Source organism: Equus caballus, chromosome 14, assembly GCF_041296265.1.
Source record: "Equus caballus isolate H_3958 breed thoroughbred chromosome 14, TB-T2T, whole genome shotgun sequence".
NCBI lineage: Eukaryota > Metazoa > Chordata > Mammalia > Perissodactyla > Equidae > Equus > Equus caballus.
The window spans coordinates 58,349,938-58,362,590 of NC_091697.1; positions in this window are offsets into that span (position 1 = coordinate 58,349,938).

A 12,653-nucleotide genomic window follows, 5' to 3' on the forward strand; every position below is an offset into this window, starting at 1 on the left:
AGAAATAAAGAAATTAATAAAATCCATGATGTTAATGGTGTTTGTAAATATATATGTGTATGTGTGTGATTAATACTCAGTTATAAAAAATACATAGCTATTTAATTGATCAGCTTGTAGTCAACATTTAAATGCTCAAGAAAAATTATTTTTTCACCTTTTATTAGATTTATTGGCTTAACTTTAGCATTAAGAAAAAAGAAGGAGAGATTTTATTGCAACTGTCCAGAAGAGAAGTGAGGGTCACTCCTGGGGACGTTGGTCATCAGAGCCTTGATACAGCGTCTCATCCCCATCACTCTCTGCAAGGACAGAGGGAACACACCCACTTGTGGTAGAGACTACGTTGTATGATTTTTGTGCTCTTGTTTACAATTTATGCAAACCTAACACATTTATGCTAACCTAAGACATTAACAATGAGAGTGGAAAGGAGGTGACAGATATGAGAGATATTGAGAGGACAGAACTAACAGAACTTAGCTAACAGTTGACTATGGTGGTGAGAGAGGTGTACCTAGGAAGATTTCAAGATCTGTTGTTTGGATGATTGGATAAATATTGAACTAAAATTATTCGGTTTAGTACAATTATAACAATAATAGCAGTTACTACCTTGACATATTTAAACTGACCCTAGCAATAGGAGAAATGTCAAACTGTTTTTATTAACACAATGGAATACTATAGCTTTTGAAAAATTTCAGATATCACTTGGGTATCTGAAAATGTGTCTACAAAGTTTGATAGTGACTGAATTGCTAACAGTTCTCATATTTGGGTGGTAAGATTATAGATCACATTTTTTCTTTTCTTATTTTCCAATTTTCTTTTCAAATTTTATTGAGGTGCAGTTGACATACAATAATCCGCACATTTTTAAAGTATATAATTTGATAAGTTTTGACAAATGTTTATATTCATGAAATCATCACCACAAACAAGATAATTAAACCATTTCCAAAGCTTCCTGTGCCCCTTTGTAATCCTTCCCACCCATCTTCCATGCTTACCCTACCTCCCACCAATCCCAGACAACTACAAATAGTTTCCATGCTTACCCTACCTCCCACCAATCCCAGACAACTAGAAATAGTTTCTTTTTTGCATTTTTTGAACTTTACAGAAATAGAATTATATAGTATGTACTTTTTTTGGTCTACCTTATTTCTCTCAGCATAATTATTTTGAGAGTCATGCTTGTTCTTATGTCTATCAACAGTTCACTTCTTTTTATTGATGAGTAGTATTCTACTGTATGGATACACCAAATCTGTTTATCCACTCATATATTGACAGACATTTAGATTGTTCCTAGTTTTTTGCTAATACAAATAAAGCTGCTAGGAACATTCATGTCCAAGTCTTTGTATGGATATAAGCTTTCATTTCTCTTGGGAAAGTCCTAGGGGGAATGACTAAATATACCATGAACCCGACAGCAACTAATAAAACAACAAAATCAAGAGCTATAGCTAATAACCCAAAAAGAAAATAAATGGAATCCAAACAAAAGAAAGTAAAAGAGGAAAAAAATAACAAAAATCAAATTGGACAAATAGACAACAAATATCAAGATGACAGATTTAAACCTAATCATATCAATAATCTCATTAAATATAAATGGTCTAACCACTCCAATTAAAAGGTAGGGATTATCAGATTGGATAAAAGGGCAAGAAATGTTGCCAACCAGAAATGCACTTTAAATATAAACATACAAATAGATATGCTAACACTAATAAAAAGAAAACTAGAGAGGCTATATTAATATCAGACAAAGTAGATTTCAGAAGAAAGAATATTACCAGGGCTAAACAAGGTCATTTCATATGATAATGTGGTCAATTCATCAGGAGGACATAAAATCCTAAAATATAGATCTTGAAAATGTGAAATAAAACTGATAGAAATAAAATGGGGTATAGACAAATCCACAATTATAGTCAGAGATTTCAATACTCGTTCTCAATAACTGGTAGAAGAAGTAGACAGAAAATCTGTAAGGCTATAGAAGACTTAAACACAATCAACAACTTGAATCGACACAATAATTTGGCATAAATAACATTTGTAGAACACTTCACCCAGCAGTAGCAGAATACACAAATATTTTCAAAGTGCACCCAAAACATTTACTGAGGCATATTTACCAAGGTAGCCCATATTCCAGCTCATTAAACGTCTCAATAAATGTAAAAGGATTCAAGTCACACAAGATATACACAAGATATATACAAGATATGTATCTGACCACGTGGAATTCAATTAGAAATCAATGGCAGAAGCATCTCTGGAAAATCCTCCAATATACGGAAACTGAATAATACACTTCTATATAGCCTTGCGTTAAAGAAGAACTCAAACGGAAAATTAGAAAGTATTTTTAACTAACCAAAGATGAAAGTAAACATATCAGTATTTGTGGGATGCCTCTAAAGCAGTACTTAGGGAAGTTTTATAGTACTAAATATTAGAAAAAAAGAAGGGTTTCAGATCAATGACTTCACCTTGCACCTTAAGAAACTAGAAAAAGAAGAGCAAATAAATCCCAAAATAAGCAGAAGAAAGGAAATAATGAAGATCAGAGCAGAGATGAATGAAATAGAAAACAGACAAACAGAGAAAGTCAACGAATCCAAAAGGTGGTTCTGTGAGAAGATTAATAAAATTGATAAGCCTGTTCAGGATAAAAAGAGAGAAGATACAATTACCAACATCAGGAATGAGAGAGAGGACATCACTACAGATTCTACAGATATTAAAAAGACACTAGGGAATAGTATGACAGTTTTACTTATTTGATAAATAGATGAAATGGAAAATTTCCTTGAAAACCAAACTAACAAGTTTTACTCAAGAATAAACAAATGACCCAAATACCCATATATTTGTAAGGAAACCGAATTTTTAGTTAAAAACCTTCCCACAAAGAGATCTCCATTTTAAAAAAATGTGTTTTTGTACTTTTTATAAACATTTAAATTTACAAACTAAAAGAGAGTAAAATTCAAACAGGGAATAATTTAAAGGAGAAAAAAATTGGTTTCCATTTATTGGGGGATTTTCCAGCGATGTTTCTATTATTGATTTTTAATTTAATTCCACTGTGGTCATATATAACTTGCATATATCTTATATGACTTGAATCCTTTTACATTTATTGAGACTTGTTTAATGATCTGGAAAATAGGCTACCTTGGTAAATATACCTTAGTAAATGGTCTGGGTGCACTTTGAAAAGAATGTTTATTCTGCCACTGCTGGGTGGAGTGCTCTATAAATGTTAATGTACACAGGTTATGCATATGGATAGGGACTGGAAATGAAATTGAACCAATATAAAAAATTAGACTTTAGTGTTCATTAGTGGAATTTTTCCCCTGTATAAATTGCCTAAAATCTTTACAAAGCTAGGACATAAAATTACAATTTGGAGTGGCATAACCAGCCTCCAAGATGGTTCCCAGTGATCCTCATTTCCTGTTATGTGTGCCCTTGTATAGTCCCTTCCCACACTGAATCAGGGCAGATCTATGTGACCAGTAGAATAGTACAAAAGTAACAGTGTGTGACTTCAAAGGCTAGGTCATAAAAGGCATTACAGCTTCTGCTTTAACTCTTGAAACACTCACTCTGGGGTAAACCACCCTCCATGGCATGAGGATACTCAAGCAGCCTCGTAGAGAGACCCCTCTGGAGAGGAGCTGAGTCCTCTGGCCAACAACCAGTAGCAACCTGCCGGTCATGTCAGGGAGCTACCTGGGGAGCAGCTCCTCCATCCTAAGATTTCAAACGACTACAACCTCTCAAGAGACCCAAGCCAGAACCACCTAGCAAAGCCATACCTGAATTCCTGACCCACAGAAATTGTGAGAGATAATAAATGGTTATTGTTGTTTTAAGCCACTAAGTTTTGACCAATTTGTTATGTAATAATAATAATGATAATAATAATAATAATCTAATGATCACATGTTTTAAAGTAAACATTTATTAAAAGACCACATTTAATTTCTGTTCAAAGTTCATCTCCAACCTAGCTAAAATAGTACCTGTACTCATTTTGTCACTTTGCCCTGCTTTTTCCTCTTTGCATTGATACTTGAAAGTTTTAATTATATAAGTGTGTGTGTTTGTGTCTGTGTGTCTTTGTTCTACACTAAAATGGAAGCCCCATGAGGAGGAGGACTATTTTGTTCACTACTGTCTCTCTAAGGCCCAGAATGCTTATAATGCTACCTGGTATACAATAGGCACTTAACAGATAATTGTTGAAAGAATGAATACATGAATGGTAACAACTAAAATCATTAATATTCACATTTGCCTTAATAGTATACTTGGATTTTATTCAGGAAGGCCTATACAGACTACAAGCCATGTATGAATTTGTACTAACTAATTTTCTTAATGTTTACATTAAAATCATTACAACAAAAACTTTTTTTAAGAAATGAAAAACAATGTTTATAGTGTGTTTTTTGTTGATTCACTTTTCTTAAAGGGGCATGGTGGCAGGCAGCCTCTAAAATGGCCCCCAGTGACTCGACTCCTGGTATTCATGTCCTTTATTGCAGAAATAAATATGACTTCTGAGGCTAGATCATAAAAGACTGAAAATTTTAAATGGAATATCTCATTACAGCTGAATTTCTTCACAAAAATCAAAAAAGGAGGCTGCAACCAAAGTAAGTTCCTGAGTGACTCATTTTTTATCCAAGCAAGGAAAGCCATTTACTGCTGGCAAGTTCACTAAATTATGTTTCATTGTAGCAGCCAAAGAAATATATCCAGAGAAAATAAACTTGTTTAAGATTACTAGCCTTTTCGTGAGAGCAGTTGCTCAGAGTTGAAGACATTGAGAGCAACATCAATAGTCAATTAGGAAACAAGGTAAGTGATATCGACTGGTTTCCCTTGACTCTTTTATTAACATACCATACAATTCATCCATTTAAAGTGTACAATTTAGAGTTGTGCAACCATCACCAAAATCAATTTTAGAACATTTTTATCACCCCCCAAACGCTGTACCAATTACCAGTCATTACTCATTTCCCCTCCAACCACGCAGCCATAGGTAACCACTAATCTCTTTCTGTCTCTATAGATTTGCCTATTGTTGACATTTCATATAAACAGAATCATATAATATATTGTCCTTTGGGATGACTTCTTTCACTCAGCATAATGTTTTCAAGGTTTATCTATAGTGTAGCATGTATATCAGTATTTCATTTCTTTTTATTGCCAAATAATATTCTATTTTATGGGCATACCATATTGTTTATCCATTCATCAGCTGGACATTGGGTTGTTTTCCATCTTTTTGCTTTTATGAATAATATTGCTATGAACATTTGTGTACAAGTTTTTGTGTGGACAAATGTTTTGAATTCTCTTGGGTATATACCTAGGAATCAAATTTCTGGGTCATATGGTAATTTCATGTTTAACTTTTTGAGGAACTGACAGACCGTTTTCCAAAGCAGCTGTACCATTTTACAATCTCACCAGCAATCTATAAGTATTCCAGTTTCTCCACATCTTGCCAACACTTGTAATTATCTGTCATTTTGATTACAGGCATCCTCATGCATATAAAGCAGCGTCTTTGTGGCTTTGATTTGCATTTCCCTCATGGCTAATGATGTTGAACATCTTCTAATGTGCTTATTGGCCATTTCTATATTTTCTTTAGAGAAATGTCTATTCAGATTCTCTGCCTGTTTTTTAAGAACTGGGTGTTTGTCTTTTCACTTTCTTGATGGTGTCCTTTGAAGCACAGAAGTTTTTAATTTTGATGAAGTCTAGTTTATTTTTTCTTTTGTTTCTTGTACTTTTGGTGTCATATCTAATAAATCATTGCCTAATTCAGGTCTTGAAAATTTATGCCTAGGTTTTCTTTTAAGAGTTTTATAGTTTTAGTTCTTACAATTAGGTCTTTGATTCATTTTGAGCTAAGTTTTGTATACAGTATGAAGTAGGGGTCCAACTTCATTCTTTTGCATGGATATTTAGTTGTCCCAGGACCATTTGTTGAAAAGACTATTGCTTACCCATTGAATTGTCTTGGAACCTTTGTTGAAAATCAACTGACTATAAATATGAGGATTTAATTCTAGACTCTCAGTTCTGTTCTATTAATCTATGTGTCCTTGACAATTGATGAGTGCATGGATGTTACCGTTACTGTTCAGTTGTTTATTCAAGGAATCAATGTTAAGTTTGAAGTGACTAAAGAATTAACCTCTAACAGTAGTCTGTATGGGACAACTACATATGAGAACATTTTCAAAGAAGTTAGGAAGACACTAATTCAGTACAACCTAAAGTTGAGTTGGATATGATGTGTTACAATTGATGGTGGTACCAACATGTGTGGAGCAGAAAAAGCTTAGGTGGACAGCTTTAGAAAGCTTTTGACAATGTAAGGTGTTTAAAGCCTTGCAGCAAATATTTGAATTTATCATGTGTTATTGAATCAACAGTGTCTACAGTGAACTTCATTTGCTCTTTGGATTTAACCCTCATGAGTTCCAGGAATTGTTTTCAGAAACAAACCTGAGTATCCTAACTTGCTCCACCACACAGCAGTTTGATGGCTTAGTAGTGGTAAAGTATTACTGTGATTGTTTGAGCTCCAGACTAAGATACAAATTTTTTTAAATTGTGGTAAAATATATATAACAAAAATTTTAGCATCTTAACTATTTTTAAGTGTACAGTTCAGTGGTATTAAGCCCATTCACATTGTTGTGCACCCATCACCACCATCACCACTATCTCCAAAATTCATGTTATCTTGCAAAACTAAAATCTATACCCATTTAACAATAACACCCCATTCCCTCCTCCCCCTGTCCCTAGCAACCACCATTCTAATTTCTGTCTCTATGGATTTGCCTACTCTTGGTACCTCATATAAGAGGAATCATACAGCATGTCTTTTTTGTCGCTGACTTATTTCACTTAGCATAATATTCTCAAGGTTCATCCATGTTGTAGCATGTGTCAAAATTTTCTCTCCAAGTTTGAATAGTATTCCATTGTATGAATATATCACATTTTGCTTATCCATTGATCCATCAATGGACACTTACGTCACTTTCACCTTTTGGCTATTGTGAATAATGTTGTGAGATGGAAGTTTTCATGAATGAGTACTCCCCTCAATCAGTAGTGAGAACTAAATGGTTTAGAAGTTAGCTTTTGCTGAAGACTCCATAATGCTTCTTAATGAGTTCAATCTAAAATTACAAGGCAAACTGTTTATATGTGAAACTTTTACTGCAGTAAAGTCATTTCAACAACAACTTTTTTTGAGTCACAAGTAATCAAGTTGCTTTATATACTTCCTATGCTGTCAAAAGTTATAATAAGGAGTAAAATGTCTACTACCACACAAATTTGCAGCATATATCTTTGCTGAGCTCAAACTATACTGCCTACAGTGTTTTTTGGACTTCACTTCAGATGTAAAGGAAAATTTCATTTTCAAAATCCACTTAACTGTACAATTAGGGATCCCTCATTCAATCTTCAATTGGAGGTGATTAATCTTTAATGTAATGATATATTCTAAGGTGTATGTCAAGATAAGAATCTAATACAATTCTATAAATTTCTTCCAAGCAATGACTATTCTTTTTTTTTTTTAAAGATTTTATTTTTTTCTTTTTCTTCCCAAAGCCCCCTGGCATAGTTGTCTACTTTTGGTTGTGGGTCCTTCTAGTTGTGGCATGTGGGACGCTGCTTCAGCATGGCTTGATGAGTGGTGCCATGTCCCCACCCAGGATCCTAACCAGTGAAACCCTGGGCCACTGAAGTGGAGTGAGGAAAATTAACCACTCGGCCACGGGGCCAGCCCCACAGTGAATATTCTTAATTAATATCACATGCCAGTGGATTGATATTAGTATTTGGCAGCACCTATCTATATGAAAAGATGTTTCAAAAACGAAATACATAAAATTTCATTACAGATTAGCCTTAACAGAAGAATATTTGAAGTCACTTTTGATGATAGGAAACACTAACTTTGAATCCCAATTAAGTAAAATGTTATCCCCATTCTCCACCAAAAAAGAAAAATTATTCTCATTGGTAGAATTACAAAACTTACTCAATTACTATATTTTTAATTTCATCAAAAAATTTACATAAAAAATCTAAATCTGTTATTATATAAGTACATAAAATCCTTGATTTTGCCACTTGGCCTGCAAAGCCTAAGTATTTACTACCTGGCCTTTACAGAAAAGTTTGCCAATCCCAGAGAGGAAGGAAAGAGCTCAGAAAGAAAAGAGCTAAAGCCCAAGTCTTAGGACACCTCTATTCAGAAGTCAGGAAAAGATAAGGGATATCCTGCAAATGAGACCGAAAAGCAGCAGCCAAGGAGGTAGGAGGGAAACTCACAGAGTGTGACGTCTCACAAACCAAGAGAAGAAAGTGCTTCAAATGAGAGAGAATTGTTAAGTGTGTTAAATGCCACTAAGGTGAAGACAAAGATTCAATTTCTGGATTTGGCAGTGTGGAAATTGTTGGTGATCTTGGTGAGTGGTTTCAGTGGCATGGTGGTAGTAGACAAGACAGAGAGGAAAAAGGTAAAGATTAAATAACACATCTACAGTGTTCAGCATTGTGCCTGGCACATAGTATGTACAGTAATTGTCACTGAAGCAGAGACTGTTGGTGCCCTGTCCTTATCCCTTCACCTCTACCATTTCAGGAATGTCAGTCTGACTTTCAACTGTGCAGATGTTTCTGATTTTATTTGCCTGTAAACTTTCTCTGATTGCTGGAGCCTGCTCTGTTCACATATAACAGGCTGGAGCTTCTGGGGAATTAACATCCCCCAGAGCAGTTCTCAACAGTCATCAAAAGCAGTAGTTGTATAAATACTCCAGCTCCCTTGCCCCTCAGATGGGGTAACTCTGAGGCATGTGTTCTCCAGTTTTCCCCAGAGATCCTCAGCTGGTTTAAGAATAGAAAAACCTGACACTTAGGCAATTTGAAACTACCGCCCCCAGAAATTTGATTTGTAATTGTGACATCCCAAGTAACCGAGAAGGTTTGGATTGATCATGGCCCCAGATGTTAATGGGCTCCAGTCTAGGCTAAAGAATGACTATCAAGTGGGACACTGAGAATTGAAACCAGCTACATCCACAGAGATTACTGTCAATATTAACAAAATTTTACTATTTCATTGTCATCTTCAACACAACTACTATTCCAGGGACATTTTGACCAGGAAGAGAAAAATTGCAAGTATCTTTATTGTTCATTTCAGGAACTTTCAAAACCCCATTTAAATAGACATCAAACTGCTCAACTCTTCAATAGATGACTTTAAATGACTGCTTATACTGTGTGGTATGCAGAATACGGCCCCCCAAAAGTGTTCATCTACTAAACCCTGGAACCTTTGAATATACTGTTACATGGCAAAGGGGAATAAAGGTGGCAAACAGAATTAAGGTTGCTAGTTCACCTGACCTTAAAATAGGGAGATTACCCTGGATTATCTGAGTTGGCCCACAGTCGTCACAAGGGTGCTCATAAGTAGAATAGGGAGGTAGAATAGGTCAGAGTGATATGATTTAAGAAGGACTCAACCAGTCATTGCTGACTTTGAGGTTGGAGGAAGGGGGCAGGAGCCAAGGAATGTAGGCAGCATCCAGAAGCTGGAAAAGGCAAGGAAATGTACTCTCCCCAGAGCCTCAAGAAAGGAGCAGTCTTGCCCACACCATGATCCTAACCCAGGGAAACCTGTGTCAGGCTTCTAACCTACAAAATTATAAGGTGATAAATTTGTGTTGTTTTAAGCCTGCAAGCTTGTGGTAATGTTGCAGCGGCAATAAAAACTAATACACTCTCCAGACTCTTTAAAACCCTTGCCTTGCTGTGTCCACTAATCCTAACCTATTATACTATGATTCTTACTCAGTCCTATTCAAGCCCCCTGAACTGAAAAGCCCACTTAAACCAGACCCTAAAACCTTATAAATATTCCTAAGTTCCCCTTGGAAATGCTACTGAGACTGTCAAGATACGTGTCTCTTTTATCAGTAATAAACTCAGCTTTGCCTTATCAACACATTATTTTGACAGTATTTTTTGGGAGCCAACATTTGATAATTGCTTTATCCATGTGCCTAGAATAGTACTTGCTATATAGTAGGTGTTTAATAAACATTTGATAGATAATGAATAAATTATCTGTTTCTAAAATAATATGGAATAATGTTTAAGGTAGACACACCTGTGACTTGGTATTTCCTATATCTAGATGTGACTTTCAGAAAAATCATTTTAAAGCCTGAATGAAAATTTGTACATAGATGTTTATATCAGCTTTATTCACAATAATTGAAAACTGGAAAACAACCCAAATGTCCTTCAACTGGTGAATGGCTAAACAAGCTCAAGCTGTGTTATATCTATATAATAGAATACTACTTAGCAATAAAAAGGAATAAGTTACTGATACATGAAACAACAATGGATGAATCTCAAAGGCATTATGTTTAGTGAAAGAAGCCAGACTTAAAAGGCTACACACTGTATGATTCCATTTATGTGATATTCTGGAAAAGACAAAAGTATAGGGACAGAAAGTACATCAGTGGTTGCCAGGAACTGGGGTTGTGAAGAGGGATTCACTACAAAGCGGAATGAGGAAATGTTTGCGGGTAATGGAAATGTTCTATATCTTGATTGTAGTGGTCATTACACAACTTTATGCATTTGTCAGAACTCACAGCACTGTACATTTAGAAGGATGAATTTCACTGTATGCAAATCATACCTCCAAAATCTGACTTAAAAAAAACCCCCAGAACTCTACTAAGAATTGCTACTGTTACAACATACATTGAATACTTTGTTAAAATCTTCCATGTTAATAAAACAATTATATTTTCTTTGAGATTTTTTTCTCTTATAGTTTATGGTTGGTATTTTCTGGTATTTCTCCATTCTGTGCAGTTGACTTACCTTGTTCTGGAACATAAAATTAGAGACAGAAAATTCACTTTGCTAAAACAGATGCAACTGATTAAAATGATAGAGTATTAAAATGTTACAAACTGAGAAATAATTGTAGGAATTTTTTCTTTCTCTCATTGCTGCAAGGGAAGGAAATTCTTATTTGCAGAATAATCCCAAGGAAAAGTCTACATTTTCCATGTTCACATCTCCCCTTTTAGGTTTTTAAGTAAGGTCTCATTTTATATTGAAAAATTATCATGATTCTTTATGGAACAAAAAACATTATCATTTGGCTGGCCAAATAACATTTACTCCAACATAAGTAAAGGAACTTTCTTGTAAAGTTTATTCAATGTCTTTAATTTGCATTTTGATACTTCTTGAATTATTGTATAACATGATAAATAATCTTCCTTGTTGCTACTTTCCATCCCCACTCCCTCCTAGTACAATATTGTAAACCTTCCTAGGCAGAATTTGAAAGCAAGCACAACTTCTATGGAGGACAATTTGGCAATATCTATCAAAATTAAAAATACCTTTGCTCTGGGGCCGGCCCTATGGCAGAGTGGTTAAGTTTGCGTTCTCCACTTAGGCAGCCCAGGGCTTTGCAGGTTTGGATCCTGGGAGCGGACCTAGTATAACTCATCAAGCCATGCTGAGGCAGCATCCCACATAGTGGAACCAGAAGGACCTACAACTAGAATATACAACTGTGTACTGGGGGGCTTTGGGGAGAAGAAGAAGGAAAATAAAAGACTGGCAACAGATAGCTCAGGTGCCAACCTTTAAGAAAAACACAAAACACCTTTGCTCTAAAGATTCTAATCTAAGGATTTACTGGTAAAATTGCCTACTGTATGGGGTTGTTAGTTGCAGCTTAGTTATGTAATAGTGATGGTTTGGCAACAAGCTAAATGTCTACCTGTAGGGGATTGGTTAAATAAGTTATGATATTTGCATACGATGGAATATTATATTGCCTCCAGGAAGAAAGAGGCATTTCTTTATGTAGTGATATGGAAGAATATCCAGGATACTTTGAGAAAAGTAAGGAACTTAACAGTGTATATAGGTCATCTTTTGTGTAAAAAGAAGTGTACTATATTTCAATGTATAACATACCTTGGGAAAGATACATTAGAAGATGCTAAGTGATTGCCTCTAGGACTGGATTGGTTGAAGGGCAGGGATGGGAGCGGCAATTATTTTTCACTCTAGTTTGTCATAATTCATTTCGAGTTTTGATTAATACATTTCCTAATTTATATAGACATGCAGATAAAATCTCTATATAGATAAAGAGAATGAGGCTTAAAAGAAATAATAGGAGATCAGTTAGGAATTTTAAAAAGGAAAAATACAATTCTACTGTTGCTAGTGAATTACCAACTTTTAGGGCTGATAAAAACATTTTCATCTGCACATTCCTTATAATAGTTTATCTTCTCAAAACTCCTGAATTTTATTAAAAACCTTTAAAATGCTTGCTTGAAAACTAGTAGAAAGCAAAAAGATCAAAAAAAAAAAAAAACCCAAACCAGCTTCAAGAGGCTCCTTCATAGAAAGAAAATACGTAAGAGGCAGGAGACTATAAAGTGTTTTTCAAATGATGAATTACATAGGTAGTTTCTCTGGACAGTTACCGTCCTGGG